Source organism: Thamnophis elegans, chromosome 2 (assembly GCF_009769535.1).
Source record: "Thamnophis elegans isolate rThaEle1 chromosome 2, rThaEle1.pri, whole genome shotgun sequence".
Taxonomy (NCBI): Eukaryota; Metazoa; Chordata; class Lepidosauria; order Squamata; family Colubridae; genus Thamnophis; species Thamnophis elegans.
In genome coordinates this window covers 20480603-20499772 of record NC_045542.1, presented here as the reverse complement: position 1 = coordinate 20499772, position 19170 = coordinate 20480603, and the positions used below count along the sequence as shown (strand labels likewise).

Genomic DNA, 19170 nt, shown 5'->3' with positions numbered 1-19170 from the left:
AGCTATTGAACCCTATCTAGCCTTTTTTCTTGATTTATTCAAGCCACTTTCCTGATATCCAAAGTACGTACTTAATTACGCTTATTTCTACTATCTAGAAACAAAGTAAGCCAAAGCCACTGCTTCTCAACTTTAGCTATTTTATAATATACTAGCTGATAACCTGGCACTGTCCAGGTATTTATTTATCCCAACCCTTCTTCCATGAATGTCACCGCAATTTCTAATGTTGGATTTTTCCCCTTACCAGAGGGAGCCCTTTTGTAGAGTACTGTGAAGCTCTTACCATGGCAATTCCACAGAACTGTACAGAAGAAGTCATTTTAAGGCAGTATGGTAGAAGCTGTTTTAAGACACAACAGGTTCTTAACAGAACACACACATTGAAGAGTGTTAGGGATTTCTTGCCCCCACAGTATTTGTTTCCAGAGGGTAAGTAATCTGTGTACCAAGTTTGGTTGAAATTGCTCGAGGTGTTCCAAAGTTATGCTGGAACAAACACACACACACACACACACACACACAGAGGGAGGGAGGGAGAGAGAAAGAGAGAGAGAGATGGAAATTATGAGAGTTGAAGTCCACATATATTAAAGTTGTCGAGGTTGAATAACATTGATATAAACTGATCTTCAAATCCTTCGGCAGAATTTTAAACTCTTCAAGTTATTGTCTGGAAGACAACTCAATATCTCCTTTCTCATCATCTACCTTTCTTCCCAAGGCTCTCTGTATTGGATTATTTTTATTCGGGTCAGGCTCTGTATCTGTTTACTTGTTTTGGACCCAGAGCTCCATTGCAAATGTTTTCATAACCTCACATACGGTCCCTGTACTGCCTTGTGGAAAGGTAATTGTCTTTATAAAAGACTTGATTCATTTTTTATAAGGAGTATCTGTAATGCACTTATCTAGTTTTCTGGATGGCATTCAACTCCTTGATGCACGGAGTTGAATTTTCTCAACACAGGAGGTCACAAATTCCAATCTCCAAGCTTCACAGTTCTCGAGAAAATTTTGAAACGGAGATGCTAACAGGCTTATGAGAGCAGAGCTACCTTCCCAAAAGATTTTTTAAGACTTCCAGCTTCAGTTTCTCCCATTTTCCAAAACTTGAGTTGTGTTAAGTCACTCTTCAGGCAGTGATTGATTTATGGTCATTTCCTGAGTTAATTTTAACGTCAGATTTTTTTGTCAACTAAGATGCTATTTTCATTGTTTGCCAATCACATCTACTTCATCTGCTTATGCTATACATGTAGAAAATCTGCCACTGTCTGCAGTTTGAAATCTTATAATGCAGAAACGAAAACATCATACTGTCTTTTAAAAAAACTGGATATAGCCGAGAGCTTTATGTATAACTTCAATGTATTAAAACCGCAGAGCCCCTTCAGATTCACTTAGGCCAACCTACAATCCCTCAAGGCAAACTATATATATTAAAAAAAATCACATGCCAGCTCTGTAGCTCATCTTTGCTGTCCCTTTTCCTATGTTCCATTTCTCAAACATCTTGCTCTTATCTGCTTTTGGTATCTCTTTGGTGTCATCTTCCTTAAGTGGATTTCATATAAAAAAAGAATGGGAAAAAGATTAACGCACAGAGATTATTATCCTGTAAGCACTGCTTTACAAGAAAGGAGAATTCAAACAATTAGTTAACTTAGAACAATGTCCTTATTTTAATTAGATTTACTACACAGATACTGATAGACAGACCTACACACTTACCATTATGCCTACATATAATTTTACCAGTTTGGGCCATCTCACCTATAAAAAATGATCATGCATGCAATCATTTATTTGTCCTCCAAAGACAAAGAAACTAAAATTACAAAACAAAAAAGAATAACAATATCAAATAAATGCCTGATGGTTTCAAAGGTGTGGAAGCTGCAGCATTGTGCATGTGTGCCTGCAAGAGATTTCTAGGGGTTTTCATTGATACACAAGATCAATGAATCAGGATCACCAGTTATGTGGCAGCATAGATTTATTCAAGCCTATACACAAGAAGATGATTTTACTCAGAAACTGAATGGAGAACTTGCCCACTTAGAATATTCAAACAGGAATAGGGTTTAGAAGAGCAGTCAAAACTTGAGAGTATGCAGAGTTAAATGTGTCATCAGCTTAGAGTCGTTGCATTCCCAAAAGTGCTCCAAATCCAACTCTTCCCGAATTCCTTATCTGGCACCAATTTATTGTTGAACTTTAGTGGACCAGATTCTTGGGTATAGGCTTGAATAAATCTTCTATGCTGCAACCTAACTGGTGGTCCTGATTCTTTGCACCCAATATAGGATGCTCCATTAATGCATTTCCACTGTGCTTATAATGAGAAGTCCTGAACTACATTCTTTTATTGGCTTGCCTAACACTGGCTTGGCAAATAATTATGGAATCCATCGGTAGTATAGGTAGTACCTCAACTTACAACCACAGTTGAGCTCAAAATTTATGTTGCTGAGAAATTTGTTGGGTGAGTTTTGCCCCATTTCACAATTTTTCTTGCCACGTTTGTTCAGTGAATCACTGTAGCTGTTAAATTAGTAAACATGGTTGTTAATGGAATCTGGCGGCTTCCCCATTGACTTTGCTTCTCAGAAGGTTGCAAAAGAGGGTTGCATGACTCCAGGACACTCCAACCAATATATATGTGGGTCAGCTGTCTAGCATCTGAATGTAAATCACATGACCATGGGAATGCTGCAATGGTCATTAAGTGTGAAGCGTGGTCAGAAGTCACTCTTTTCAGTGCTGTTTTAACTTCAAACAGTCACTAAATGAATAGTTGTTGAGGACTACTATATCAAGGTATATGAAGTCTTGATGATAGACCTACGTTATTCAGGTAGTCCTCGACTTACAACAATTTATTTAGTGACTGTTCGAAGTTAAAACGGCACTGAAAATAATGACTTCTGACCACTTTTCACACTTACGACCATTGTGGCATCCCCATGGTCATGTGATGTACCATATTTTCAGAGTATAAGATGCACCTTTCCCTCCCCCCAAAAAAGAGGATGAAAATCTTGGTGCGTCTTATAAACTGAATACAGCCATTTTTGACCTTCCAAAAACCCCAGCCTGCGTATCTCCTTTTTTGCAAAAATGGACACACTTATCAAACATCCGAATGTACCATATTTTCAGACTATAAGACGCACCAGAGTATAAGATGCATCAAGATTTTGAAGAAGTAAATTAAAAAAAAGGTTTTTGCCCTCCCAGCCCCCAGGAGCACTCTGTAGGCCTCCCAAACCTCTGCATGCCCTGTTTTCATGAAGAACCAGGCATGCAGAGAGTTTGGGAGGCCTGCAAAATGCTCTGGGGGCCAGGGAGGGCAAAAATCTGAAGCAAAAACGGGCATGCAGAAGGTTTGGGAGGCCTGCAAAGTGCTCCTGGGGGATAGGGAGGGCAGAAATGAGTGAAAATGGGTCCATTTTTCACAAAATAAGTGTTTTTGCCCTCCCCTGCCCCCAGGAGCACTCTACAGGCCTCCCAAACCTCTGCATGCCCCGTTTTTGCTTCAGATTTTTGCCCTCCCTGGCCCCCAGGAGCATTTTGCAGGCCTCCCAAACTCTCTGCATGCCCGGTTCTTCATGAAAAACAGGGCATGCAGAGGTTTGGGAGGCCTACAGAGTGCTCCTGGGGGCTGGGGAGGGCAAAAACCTTTTTTTTAAATTTACTTCTTCAAAATCTTGATGCATCTTATACTCTGGTGCGTCTTATAGTCTGAAAATATGGTACATTCGGATGTTTGATAAGTTGACTCACATTTATGATGGTTGCAGTGTCCTGTAGTCATGTGATCCCCTTTTGCGACCTTCTGACAAGCAAAGTCAATGGGAAAACCAGATTTATTTAACAACCGTGTTACTAATTTAACAACTATAGTGCTTTACTTAATAAATATGGCAAGAACAGTTATAAAATGGGGCAAAACTCACTTAACAAATTTCTCACTTAGCAACATAAATGTTGGGCTCAATTGTGGTTATAAGTCAAGGACTACATGTAAATATGACAATTGATATTACTAGGTAGCAGCACCAAAAAAACCTAAGGAGTGTCAGACAAGATTAGCTTCAACGGGAGATCAGGAAAGCTGAGGGCTATTGCTAGACTGGCAAAGCAGAAAAATAAACATGCTGGAAGAAGACAACTATTTCTATATTGCTACCCTAGAAAACTACAAGTAATTATGCAACTAGTCACTTAGTGACTGTTCGAAAAAGGACATGACCCAAAGTCAAAATTCTGACAGTTGGGCCCCCTCCATGTCATGTGACCAAACTGTGAGTGCTTGGCAAAACATTTACAGCCATTTATAATACCCCGTGGTCATATTTTGTTGATGGTTTTGTCAAAACCTGGCAGTAACTTCAGATGTCCATCCAAACCACATCCTTAGCAAACCATTCACTTAACAACCAGAGCATTCGCATAACTAACCTGGGGTTAGTTTAGGACCGCTGCATTTGCTTAACAACTGCTGCAAAATAGTGTGTTATGACTGCCACAGCATACCATCGTAATGGGCAGGCTCGATTATAGTCGTATGTCAAGAACTATCTGTGTAAGGATGTATTTTTGTAATGAAACATCAGAAGTTGAATCCAAATTGAAGGAATCTTTAAAAGTCTGGGGATAATGGATTCAGGTCCATTCTGTTCAGTATGAACAGAAGAAACTGTAAAAAGAAGAACCCACAGTAGCTCTTGAATCTAGAATAATTCACTTTGTGTCTACTTCATTTCTTTCTTCTAAAGATAAGAAGTCCATCAAGAGAAAGGCCTATAAGTCCTTCGACTGAGGAAGGTGAGGCAGCCTTTAAGGCTTGCCTCACATAAAAAGCTTGTAACTCCTCACCAAGTGCCATGTCTTGTACTATTGAACAGCAGCTAAACAGGATTTGCAACCACACATGTGGTACTCAGAGCCACTCCAGAATTTGCCTCCAAAGTGCAATCTTTAATAAGCTAAGGAAAGGATCATTAAGTATGTGAGGAAGAGATAATGAAATTGCATATTCAGTAATTAATTTAACTAACAAATGAAATCAAAAGCAAGGTTGATATGCATCTACTTCCAGCAACTCCAGAGCGAAGTCAAGATATATTTAGCACCTGCCTGGTGATCAATTCAATTGCTTCAGTATAGATCAGTAAGAACTATAAGTTGATAAGAGTGCCATTAATTCTGCAGCTCCAAGTTCCTTCCAGAGCAAAAATAATTGTATTGGAAACATGGATGGGGCAGGGGGAAGGAGACAGGGCCCAGGGGAAAATAAAAGCATACATACCTCCTTACAATAAGAGTCCCTCAGAAACTGAGAGCAGATATCCTCCCCTAAAACACTGGGAGAATCAAACGAGAGGAAAGCAGTGAAAGGCCTTCAATCATTCTGTGTTAAGGTCAATAAGCATTCAGATATGTCCTCACTACCAGTCCACAGAGGGGGGAAATTGCTGGAAGATGTGAAGGCCTCAAGAGACTTACAACTATATGTGTGCATAGGTGCATGTGTAGTTTCCCCCTGAAAGTTTCAGGTGATGGTAGTAGGGTTTGAAGATCTCTATCCCTGCCTTTACAAAAAGGTTCATTACACAAAGCTGTGGTACCAAGTCAAATCAAAGTGTTACTTTTAGACTCTCTCTGCATACAAAAAAGATTAATCGTCTGAAGCCAGGATAACATTCAAGCCAAAGTATTTATAATTTGCAAAGAAACTCAGTTCTTCTCAGATCCTCCCAGTGGGACACAGTCAAGCAGAGAGCTATTTTTTTCCAATGCCGTGCAGAGACCAATTAGCAAGAAAGGCTATTAAAATAGACATTTATAATGTCAAGCTCTGTGCATGTTCTGTAGCTCACAAGTGGGCCGGATTTCATTTAGCCGACATTCCACTAACGTGTAGTAGCATTTTCATTTGCTTCTCCATACATTTCTGCAATTAATGGGACAAACAATTTTGCCCAGATGGCAATGTTATGTGTGCACTGCAAAAACAACAACAACAAAACCACAGCCATTTCACAGCAGATGGTGACAAAGAATTGAAATGTTCAAAATTAAAAGAAAGAGAGAAGGAGAGGATGGATTTGCAACATTCCGAATTTCATGAACATAATTACCAAGTTTAATTACAAGGGTTGGTGAGTCAGACATAAAACTGTCCCAAATAGCATCCCAAGGAGAATCTTATCTTATTCTACCATAGGTAAGAAATATATCATTGGAAAACTGTCCTGGTGTCCTAATTCTCTAATCTTAAAAGAACTGGCCTGTAGGCAGATTGCAGATTTATCCCTACACAGAAATGGTTCTCCAACTTTGAAGCGTATGATGCAGAAGACTTGGATGGTAACTTTGGTTGCACATTTATTTACACATTATGTTGTCAGAAACAAGGCAAAACACCAGAGCAACACAGAGCCCAAAGACTTTAAAACAGTGATGGCAAACCTTATTGGCACCAAGTGCCCAAACTGGAACATGCATGCATGTGTGTGAAAGTGCATGCATGTGCATGTCGCAGCACCAGAAGCCTGAAGACCACTGGCTGGTGCACGCATGCCTTTTTTGGGGCTGTTTTCAAGCTGTTTTTCGGGCCATTTTTCAGGCCATTTTCGGGGCGTTTTCAGGCCATTTTTGGGGCTGTTTTGGCCTGAAAATAGCCCAAAAATGGCCAAAACAACAACAAGCTGAAAATGACCCAAAAATGGTTCAGAAAACACCCCCAAATGGCTGTTCTTGTTTTTGGGGCTGCTTTCAGGTCATTTTCTGCCGCTCTGGCGCCTGCAAAGACAAGCTGGCTGGCGCACATGTGCACACCGGAAACCAGAAGAGCAGCTGGTGATGGCATGCATGCCCAGAGAGGGTTCTGCATGCCACCTTTGGCGCATGTGCCATAGGTTCACCATCACAGCTCTAAAACATATTTCTTGTGAAAACAAGCTATAAATGTGGAGAATGTGCTCTGTAGGGGAGGTACAGAAAGGATCTCTTTTCAAGTTACAGTAAATTGCAAGTGAGGATATTTTTAGACATCCAGTTTAGTCTAGCAATTTAGTCTAGCAATTTAGACCTAGAAAGTAAGAGACATGAGTTCAAGTCCCACCTTGAAAATCCCTGAAAACCAGCTGGGTGATGTTGGACCAGTCACTCTCTCTCAGCCCAACTTACCTCACAGGATTATGCTTGTTGTGGGGAAAACAGGAGGAAGAAGCTGTGCTCGAGAGGTTCGCTGCCTTGAGCTATTTGTAGAAATAATAAAGATAGGGAAGAAATAACAAATGTTCCTTGCATTTTCCCACCTTGGCTTTTCTGTGCAATGGGAAAAGCCCTAGTTAGCAGATAGTATCCAAGCACATCTAGGAAATCTTGAAGGTTCTAATATCCACATTTTTTTTCCTGGAGGGCCAAGTATGATGTCTATAGCATTTATATTTAAAATGGGCAAAGTCCCAACTTCAAACCTAGATGTGGACAAAACTGTATTACAATTACAATTACCCTGTTTCCCCGAAAATAAGACTTCCCCAGATAATAAGCCCAATCAGGCTTTTGAACACATGTGCTAAAATAACCCCCCCCCAAAAAAATATTGCAACACATCAGCAGCCATGAGGTGACCATGCTCACCGCCTCCTGCACCTCAAAAATAATAAGACCTCCCCGAAAATAAGGCCAAGTGCTTCGGGGAAAACACAGTACATTTAAATATTTGTTTTCCTCCCACTCCAGCATCTTGGGCTCTTATGGGGACACCTCCACAGAGAGGAGCATTTGGAGCCTGACACCTTTCAAATTATATTGACCATCATTCTGTGCCTCCTTCAAACTGGATGGTAACATTTATAGTCCCAATGGAACTAAAGGGCCTGCAGCTGGGAAACCACCAAAGAGCCTCTTAATTCTTCAGCTGTCCTCATCCTTGTTTCACTGCTTGTTCACCTGAGACCAGAAACAACTCACAGAACAAGGGAGAAAGAGCATACTTGCTTAACACTCCTCCTCAATATGGTTAGACAAGTGGAAAAGTAGTGTGTAGAGAAAGAGGGAGACAACACGGATGGCATTTTTCTTAAGGAGGCTATGCAGTTTCTCTCCCATAAGACAAAAATATCCTTTGTGGGTATTGACCGTAAATTATTGGCAGAAGGGCTGCAACCTTTAACCAGCTTGATTTGGTTTTATGTGATAATCAGTGGCTTTAATATTTAATCAAAAAAGCCGAGATCAGAAAGCTGACGTATCGATTTCTCGATTCTCCATCTGCAAGTGCCCTAAATCTTGCCTTTCTTGTATTTTAAAATATTGGCAGGTACTTCCCAGCAGGCTTTTTGGAGAGATAGCTGGGAGGGATTATTTTAAACCTACATTTATCCTGTAAACGTGCTCTGCACAGCATTCCGAGATACTGTGCATTTCATGCTTGGAATCCAGAATCCAGAATGTAGGTGGAAAAAAAAACAAGAAACAAGGGGAGCGGGGACCTCAGCTTGTATAGGTGATTTTAAAAATCATGAAAATAATGAGAAATTTAGTGACTCCTGCTGATGCAACTTTTGGAACACATCTGGCTGCCTTCAATATCCCAAATTTCCATAATTATTTAAGGTGACTCATTCTTATCCCTGGAAAGACTATGCTGGGATATCCAGCTTAGAATAGCTTTTACTGGTGGAGTCTCTAAAAATACATTTACAAAATAAATAGACACCAAAGAATCTGCTTAACATTGTTGGGAGGGCATGGGGTGGGTTGGAGGAATATCATCCCAAACACATTCCTGTTTCATCTAGAGACCTAGTTCAATTACGCTGTCCCTAAAAGAAAACCAAGTTACTAATGACAGCCACACACTGAACTAGACATCTAAGCTAGATAGTTTAAGCTGCAGTCAGCAAAACAATCCTAAATAAATATAAGATGCAGCATCTTACAGTCTCCTAGTGCAGCATGATCTATGGCAATAACCCAATATGTTCGCACTGAAAATGCAAAGAAATTGCAGTAGGCAAATGGATCCATTTGCAGATACGTCATGAGCTAGAAGAAAACACATTCCTGTTTCAAAGTCTCCTGCTTGGGCAAGGGGTTGGACTAGATGACTGCAAGGTCTCTTCCAACTCTGTTAATGTTACTTCTAACTTCAAACAACATTATCTGTACAATGACATGGTAGTTTCACATACATAACACTAAGCAATAGTTTTCTTAACCATGATTTGTATACTAAATTGAAATTAACTGGTTTCATCACCACTTTAAAGTATAAGCCATTGTAAATTTCTTTGCATAAAAGATTAAACTAAAATCAAACCGATCATGTTATGTATTACATACTGTGTTAAGCTAATGATTGTTTCTAATTATCTTATTACTGTTTTTGAGCTCTTAAGATCCAAGGCAAAGCAGTCCAATTACCAAAATCTGAACCAACTGTATCAGGTTGAATTAAGTGATTCCACTTAATTAAAAATTGGAATACCATCCTGTTATCAGAGATAGAGGTAGGGGATTCCAATTAAATTTAAATATATTATACAGTATAAATTATTGCTTTATTTCTACATGGCAATGGGAAAAGAATACTGTTCTGTATAAGAGGCAAAATTATTCTGCCAGAAATAATGAAATATTATGAATGCTGTATCTGGAGATTGTCATAAACATGACTCACATTTAGCCAGAACAGAAGAAACTTCCTACACCAAAATAAAACTGCCATTTTATTGTGTACATTTGTTAATAGGATGTAACCCTGCATCCCTTTGATGTAAAGCTTCATCTACTTTAGTAGATAGTTACTACTTTGCTTCCTTCTGGTTCAAAAAATAGCAAAAATTATAATTTCAGAAGTTTACTGTAAATTATTGTTTCACAGGGAAGGCAATGCTGTGCTATATTTTTTTCCCAAACCCAACAGAATATTTAAAAATAGATGAAGGGGCTCTGCCTGTCTGTCTGCCAGCAGGGTAATTTTCACAACACAGAACAGATTTAGACCAAATTTGATTTTTGTTTGTATGGCAGGGGTCAGATTTAAAAATGGATCAGATCTGGTCAAGAGCTACCAAGGAGGGGAAAAATAATAAATTTCTCCATTGCCTCTCTATAGGAGAGGCCAACTGGGTGGTATCTTGGAATGCGGACAACTGTCTCATTCTAAGCTTTTCTCTCTCCTAGTCATGTGACCCAGAGTTCTGATGCTATTAAGCAGAGGTGTCAAACTCAAGGTCTGTGGGCTGGACCTGGCCCCCGAAGTGTTTAGATCTAGCCCACGGGGCAACCCTGGAAACAGTGAAGGACTGACCCGTGGTGCCTCTGCATGGCCCTCCGAGCTCCGTTTTTGCTGGCAGAGGGTTGCAGGAGGCCGTCACAGGCAAAAACGGAGCTCGGGAGCCATTTTCGCTAGCAACCACCACAGGCGCCCCTGACACAAGTGACGTCAAGCTGGCCATGCCCCCTGGCTCCCCCGAGATCAAACACAACCCTGATGCAACCCTCAATGAAATCGAGTTTAATACTCCTGCCCTTAAGGGATCAGAATGAATTCCAGAATCCAGAATCTGCTGGCTTTCCCTTCCTTGTTTTTGAACAATACTATATTATATTATATACCTGTTGCACAACAGAGAAATGTGATAATTTACTCGCCTTCATGTACTAAAATAAAAACCAAAGGCTCTTTCCTGGAGTTTTCGATTTGCAAGAGAAACCTGCCCTACCAAAGAGAAGAGCAAGACATAAATGTAAGTTGTTGTTTTTAAAAAACTTTAGCTACTTTGTTCAGATTATTTCAGAGAAAACATTTGCAATGAATCTGGCAAGGCGAATAAAGAGATAAAAGCTATTTCTTGAACTCTCAGCACATGGGAAGAGATATATTCTTGCCTGCAGTGCAAAACAAAACAATATATTAAATACAACGTTAAATTAAATGTTTGCAATGTATTGACATTTCCATGTTAGAGAAAAGAGAAGGTGATATCTAGTAATACTATAGTCTGTTATTGCTGATTAACAAAATTTCAATGTTAGCCGGTAACTCTACTAAACATTTGTTGGTGGAGTCCTCTCTGAGCTTGTTTTCTTGCAAATATTTCATTACACAACTACCCAATGTCTGCAAGAAAACAACCAAGCTCAGAAGCACCAAGGACACCACAATTAAACTCTGTAGTACAAGTATTATCTTTTATTGATAAATATTTGTTTCTTTCCACTTTAAATAGATGAAGTATGATGCATTTAATAATAGTTTGAACATAAGATTTCAAAAAGGCAGGCACAGGGCCAATAGCTTGCCTTCCTATCCTAATATCTAAACGGTGAATTAAAAAAAATGGATTACACATAATTTTTTAAAATAAGGTGTAGAGCAACGGATGCATACCATACCATTTATTTTATAATTCTGTAGACTGCCCCAATCTGGTCATATATCAGGCAATGAACATCAGAAGTAAAATAATCCTTTGTATAATATCTAATAATTTCAACACATATATAAACCTGCCTATGATGGATGGCTACAATCAGCTGGGTTGAAGGCATGCTTTGGAAACAGTTTTCAAATGCAAGAAAGGATGGGGACAAGTATTTGGGGGTTGATATCTTCCAAAGCTTGGAGCTGTTTTAAGTTAACCCAAGTGAAATGAGTTCATTTTTAGACAGGTTATCTAAGTAAATCTATCAAGTTATCATAAGTCCATGATGGTGAACTTGTGGCACGCAGAGCCATCTCTCTGGGTACACAGACCCATCACCCATTGCTCTTCTAGATTCCGGCATGCTGGCCAGCTGGTCTTTATGCGCGTGGGAGCGCCAGAAACCAAAAGAGTAGCCACCCAGGGTGCACACATGGACCAGGAAGTTGATTTTCCAGTTTTACGGCGTGCACATGTGTGCCGGCCACCTAGTCTTCTGGTTTCTGGTATGCATACATGCATGAATACCAGATGAACAGTGTGCATGCGTGTGCTGGAACCCATAAGGGGAGCAAGAGCATCTGCTTTTCCAGTGGGTGTTTTGGCACTTGGTGCTAAAAAGGATCGCGCACGCTCCCGTTTCGGCACTCAGTGCCAAAAAGGTTAGCCATCACTGCCCTAAGCAAATAAAATAAAAGACCATTTGCAACCTCTCCAGCATTGCACCTCCAGACAAACATAATAAACTACAAATGAAATAGCAGTACAGGTGCTGAAAGTAGTCTGATCCATGATTTTTTGCTTCTCACTTCTCCTTTTTTGGCATTACTTAGCTGTTTTAAAGAATGTAGTATCTTCATTTGAATGAAACCTGTAAAAGAATCCATTTCAAATGAAAATGTATATCAATATTACTGTTATTTGATTGGTTAATGATATTGTTTACTTGTTAATAATGTGATTAGTGTAGAAGTTTTTAACTGACTGATTTTTACTTACAGTACCATGGATGTTTTAAGGCTCAGGTTATGATTTTAAATCATCAATGTCCCAGCAGTGTAAGACAAATGGGACAACAAACAAACAAGTAAGATTCCTTCCATCTCTCTCTTACTTATACAAGGAGCTCATGGCCAGGCTAACTTCATCTCATGGCTCATCCATCTCTCAATCTGACCTTCATATCAATCCAGGGAGCATGAGGGAAGTCAGAATGAGAAAGGGTATCCAAAGGGTAAGGGGTAAAATCCACTTACCTTTGCTACTAGTTCAGTAGCAATGTGAGCGCATGGATGCGCAGGATGCAGGACCTTCCACGCCTATGCAGAGCGCACCTGCAAAGGTAAATGAGCACCGGGGGAGGGGGAGGAACCCGCTGTTCCACGCGATTTAGATTAGCCAGAAAGCAGGAAATCCTGATCGCCGGAAAAACAGGTTTGCCCAAACTGGTAGCATTTTTTTCTACCAGTTCAAGTGAACAGGTAGCATTTTTACTACCAGTTCGGGTGAACCGGTCCAAACTGGTAGTATTTCAACCCTGGTCCTATCTCACATGGCTGTGGGGATCTGAACTGAAATCTCCTGTGCAAAGAATCTGGATTACATATAAATTCCAGTTCATAAAGTTTATTGCTGAAGCCAATACATAAGAATTTAGTTAACTAACATACAATACTAAATTGGCACCAGATAAGGTCAATGGAAATCAAGAGGGGTTGGACCTAGATTGTTTATGAGAATGTAAGGACTCTAGGCTGATAACTCACTCAACTCACCCTTCCAACTCTGCCTGCTTTTCTAAATGAAGTCACATTAATTTTAGGATCGTAGCCTGTACATTGTCTTACACCATCAGCCCCCAACTTTTCCAGCTCTAGGGACCTGTGCCAGAAGTAGCATTGATTGGCGGGGGGGGAGAGCAAATGGTTCTGTGCAAGCAGCCTGTGTGTGATCGCCCACTGCTTGTGCAAATGGAGTTTTGCCCACTCGCCCACCGCTTGTGCGGCCCAGATCCCAACAGGGGTTGGGGACCCCCCTTATACAATAGCATTTACATATATACTTATTATAATATTACATCAACACTTCATTCTAGATTCTCTAGGAGGCTTGAAATGTACTGTCATTCACCAGCTATCTGAGGATGTGTGAACATCTATTACACAAACAGTGCCTCTCAAATTCTGCCAAGAGGACTGTGGACAGAATAATTCAGCAGGCACTAAAGCAATACTGCTACATCTCATTTCCTGCTCAACAGGAGGATTATTTTTAGAACAGTTATCACATAATATTTGAAAAAGATTAGCTCTAATTATCACATTTTATTGCTATGTTGGTTCATGACCAAAATAAAGATTTTGGTTGATATATTTTTTAGGAATGGTTCATGGATGAAGACAAGAAACTGTCATCACCAACAATAACTCAATGATTCATCCAAATTTCCTATAGGACACCCTCCAGCTATACCGGTATTACCTGACCTTATTTTACAGTGTTTTCTATGCATAATGTTTTTTTAGATAGCAGAGGTATTTGTTAAAATGTACACACGTTAAACCCATGCTCACTCAACAATCCTTTTCAAATGCATTCTTTTCTACAATCCTCTAGTTCTTACTAAGAGGATAGTGTCTTCCTTGTACTTCTTGAGATTATAGGCAGGCACTCATTAAATTGTAAATAATACAGGAGAACCAGCATTTTCTCAATAGAGGTGGGGATAGAATCCATACATGGGTTGACATTGTCCGCCTTCTGATTGGACTGAGTCTGATAAAAGTTAGTTAAGACACGCCCTTGTTGCTAGCCTTACCCAGCTTTTCAACTCAGTCCACTTCATGGACAGTCGGTTCATCGTGTATCTCCCGAGCCCTTTGCTGATTTAATGATTGGTTATTGATAGGAAATTGATTGCTGGTGATTACTTATTTTGGCTGTATTGGAATTCCACCTTAGCCAAATTGGTCTGGGTAGACTGGAGCGACAAAGGCTTCTAAACCTCGGCTCACTCTGAGGGGCATCACCCTACGACTTCACCAAGGCGGGAGAGAGTGCAGCGCTCTTTGAAGGGTCACTAAGTGTGTCCCAGAGCCCGCTTAGTGACTGGCATGCCTCCCTGAGCAACTGGAGTTTGTGTTCCTTGGAGGCTTGGCTTCTGACTGCCTGAGTGTGCCTTGGCAACGCTGTTGCTTCTCTCACCCTAATAGTGACGACGTTGCTTCTGAAGCGGCAGGAGAGAGTGAGGGGGGAAAAAACAAACAAAACACCAAAATGAAGTATTCTGAGCTGTCAACTTGGGCTGGACTGTGAGGGCTTAGGCCCATAGCTCGCCCTGTGGGCCATCTGCCTCCCAGGCCCCTGACTAAGCGGGAGAGAGCATAGTACTCTTGAAAGGTCACTAACTGGACCTCGAATCCCTGTTTATTCGGATGGCAAGGAAAGATCACAGTGCTATTGCGGATCCCTTCAAAACGGAGAGGCAGGAGGTGAAGCCCTGAATCGGCCCAGGACTTTCTCCCTGCAGCGTTCTGCCCAGAGCTGCCATTTTGGTTGCTAGTTCCCTCCAAAATGGCAGATGCTGCAATTGCTGTTCCAAATGCTGAGGGAACCGGGGCCCAAGGGCTTCTAATCACAGTGGAGGCTTCCACTTCCCAGGCTGCAGCAGATCCTAAGGGGCACAAAAAGTCTGAGAAAGACACTGCCCATGCCAAAGGGAAGAAGTCCTCCAAGTCAGTCCCACCTGACAAGGGAGATGGTCTATCTCCTGAGGACAAAAGTTCCAAGGCCTCATCTCGAAGGCATTCCTCATCTTCCCCCAAGGGGGAATACTATGCACCAATCTAGCAGCAATATTTCTGTCCAGCCCTCTCCAGTTACATTGGAACAGGCCCCTGGTCCTTTCAGCTCTGATCCCAATAAATACCTCTGGGCTGTGGGGCTATGGCTCTGATCTACAGGGACATTTTTTGCAAGATGCCCAGTTTGGGACAGGGGGCAGCAAGCAACCAGAGGCTACGTTGACTCCAACAGCTGCAGGCCTCCGCCCAGAACTACTCGGTTCTTCTATGACCGTGTCTGACATACAGGAAGCCATAGTTTCGGCCATTGCCCAGGGCATAGCTGCAAGTCTCCAGCAGAAGACTGGGACTGCTGCACCAGTGGCTTCCGTGACTAACACTGCCCCAGTACCTCCTGTGGCCTATTCTACATCACTTCCAGCTCCACCAGTGGCCTATTCTACATCACTTCCAGCTCCACCAGCGGCCTATTCTTCATCACTGCCAGCCCCACAAGTGCAGAGGCCCTTGTCACCGGCTAGATCCCAGCGTAGCCAGTCCCATCTCTGAAGATGGGGCTATTAAGGATGCTGAGTTTTCTAGGGATGAGGAGGCACCACCAAAATAAATAAATAAACAAATAAATAAATAAGCAAACAAATAATAAAAATACCATTTTTGGGTTTGTTCCAACCTGCCCACTTCCAGATCTTGCTGACCAAGGCCAAATATCTGCTACCGTCACAGCAAAGAATTTACAATGTAGCCACTGACCTGGGACAGCTCCTTCAAGTTCCGAAGGGTGACACCCCGATAGCAGCCCTTCACTCGGCAACCAACATTCCGGGTTCCCAGGAGGATGTCCTCAAGCTGGAGGACAAGAGGGACGACCTTACGATGCAATGTGTGCATCAAGCGGCGGCTTGGCGGTCTGAGCTTCCACGTCCACATCGTTCTTCTCTCGTTCCTGCCTGTTTTGGCTACAGCAGCTTCAACAACATCTACCTGCAACTGACCTAAGGGCCCATCAAGATCTCAATAAAATAGTGGCTGCCATCTAATTTACGGCTGACGCCACATTTAATTCCACTCTCTTTGCCTCGAGGGCAATGGCCGCCTCGGTTGCCTCCCGCCGTCTGCTTTGGCTCCACCAGCGGCAGGCGGATATGAGGCATAGGTGCAGCTAGCCTCCGGCCATTATATAGGGGGGTCCCTGTTTGGAGGGGCTCTAGAGCCACTTCTTATTGAGGACAAGGACAAGCGAAAAATCTTGCCGTCCACTTCCAGAAAGGGAAGTGCTACGTGCTACTCCATATTCTAGGAGGCAGCCCTTTCGGGCACAAAGATGGGCTGGAGAAATATGACTTCAGGGCCCAGGTGGGGGTGCCGTCAGAAGCAGCACCAGCAGTTCTTTCGCTACCAGAGGGGCAGCCAGGCCAAGAAGACCTTTCTTCCTGGAGGTCGTAACTCCCGAAAACCATAGATCCCAAGGGGTCCCCATTCCCATTGGGGGGCGGTTGCAGTACTTTGCAGATCAATGGGATGCTACTATCAAGGACGACTGGGTATAAAGGACCATTAGGTGGTTCACCGCTACCCCACGTGGGACTTGCCCACGGTTTTGTCTGTCCTAACGGACGCCCCCTTTGAGCCCATTCGGTCATTGGAACTACAGTTCCTCTCTTGGAAGGTGGCCTTCCTGGTGGCCATCACATCTGCCAGGAGGCTCTCGGAGCTGCAGGTGGTCGGTAAGGGAGGATCTTTGCATCTTCCACACTGACAGGGTAGTGCTTTGATTAGATCCTTCCTTTACGCCAAAGGCCTCATTGTGGTTCCATAGAGCGCAAGAGGTAGTTTTGCCCAACTTCTGCCCCTCTCCGGTTCATCCCTTGGAGAGATGTTGGCACAAGCTGGATGTGCGAAGGGTACTTAAGATTTATATCTCTTGTACCTCCGAATTTAGGAGATCCAAATTGTTGTTTGTCTCCTTTCAGGCTGAGACCCTAGGTAGGAAGGTGTCTGCCTCTACCATTGGCAGGAGGCTCCGCAGTTGTATAGCCACGGCATATGCTTCCCAGCATTGGGCTGTACTTAAGGGCATAACAGCGCACTCCACCAGAAGTGCGGCTATGGCAGCAGCCTGGGCCACCCAGGCGTCTCTCGAAGAAATCTGCCAGGCAACCACCTGGGCTTCCCTTTCTCCATTCATTTCAAATTATAAAATTGATAAATTTGCGTCTGCGGACGCAGCATTTGGCCACAGGGTTTTACAGGCCATTCATTCTACTGCACCTGTTCCGGATCAGACTGGTTCCCTCCCATGGGGAAATGTGGCCTTGGGTATGTCCCATGTATGGATGCTATCTCCACCTCTATTGAGAAAGCGTGTTGGTACTTACCTGATAGGCCTCTTCTAATAGGGTGGAGATAGCATCCATCCCCTCCCTCTCTGAATAATCTCGTTGCTATACCATTAGTGCCGTGCGTTACAAAGAGCTTTGTATTCAAAATTTTACTGTAAATATGTGGTTCATTTCTCTGGTTTGAGAAGTTTGTTTACCAAAATGTTTGTGCGATGACCCATTGAGTCTGTCTAAGTTCTTCTTCACCGAAAAGCTGGGTAAGGCTAGCAACAAGGGGCATGTCTTAACTATCTTTTATCAGACTCAGTCCAATCAGAAGGCGGACAATGTCAATCCATGTATGGATGCTATCTCTATCCTATTAGAAGAGGCCTATCAGGTAAATTACCAATGCCCTTTCTCTCCACATCTGGATTGCTATGCAACACGATTTTTAGAATGAAGCTGTTCAGGACAGTACGGATAAGAGCAATATGGTTCATATGGCTTTTACCACCACATTGAATAGCCTTTAGTCTTTAGTTTGTTGCTAAATCTGTAAAATGTAGAGGAAGCAGGGAGGGAAAGGGTGTTGAGAAGCTGTTGCGGAATTTGTGTCCTTTGGCCTTGATCTTCTCATTCCTTAGTTTCAGATTTCACAGGATTTAAGCAATGATTTCAAGGCTAACCATTATGTGACTGAATGAAAGATCTACCGATTTCAAGGATTTTTAGGCAGATTTTAATGCGCAAAGGACTAAGTATGGGAGCAGACATATCTGATCCTTTGCTCCAAATGTATATCATCTGATAAAAGCTACTACCACTTACTGTATTAGCAACAGATTGGAGAGAAAAGGGGAATAAAATATGGAGCAGTTACCTTTCTTTTTTGCCCCAGTGCTACAATTGAAAAACATCACCAGATGTCACTTTTCAATCCCCCTACATACTCTCTCCCTCCCTCCCTCTCCCCACTCGCCCTGATGCTTTGAAGGCTACAGCCACATAGCTAAGCCTCCCCATTGCAGTCGATAGGGGTTCCTGAGTAGACAGATTGCTCTGTACAGCTAATAAATTGGTTTCCTTGTTTATATATACCCCGTAATAACCGCCAATCCGTCTGCAGAATAACCTCCAAGGGCGCATAGAAGATCCTTTGCGTCGGATTTTAAAGATAATACGAGCCACCATAAATGGGATCGCCTTTGCCTTTACACACAGCGCAGGTCTCGGTTTTGCTGGCAGCGTTTCTCTTTTCTCGAATTTTCTCATTATTTATGTATTTAGGGCCGACCTCCGGCTCTGAACAGAAGCTCCATGGCTGCGCTGGGGCTCCACTCCGAGCACTCGCGAACTCCCAGAATTTCTCCTTTCTGTTCGCTGCCCGCTCCTCCACCCCATCCGCAGCCCAACTCAGCCTCGCTCTCCCTTCTTGGTTGGAGAGGAAGTTCCGTTCTTTTTCCACCTGCCTCAACGTCAGTGCACCCACTTCGGGCTGCGAAACACTAGTTTCGCACCTCCTTACACCGCCACCCCACGCAGACTTTGCCCAGGTCAAGTTCTCGCCCGCCACCGCCTCCTTGCCCACCC

General features: G+C 42.5%; 1 protein-coding gene across 1 annotated transcript in view; it reads right to left on the bottom strand.

Annotated features, from left to right (window-relative positions):
• The window catches only part of POU6F1 (POU class 6 homeobox 1), a 43746-nt gene extending 24687 nt beyond the window's left edge, over window positions 1–19059 (bottom strand). Inside the window, 1 exon segment of the mRNA XM_032212109.1 lies at window positions 18679–19059. The gene's annotated coding sequence lies outside the window, so the exon portion shown is untranslated.
• Window positions 19060–19170: the final 111 nt, after the last annotated feature.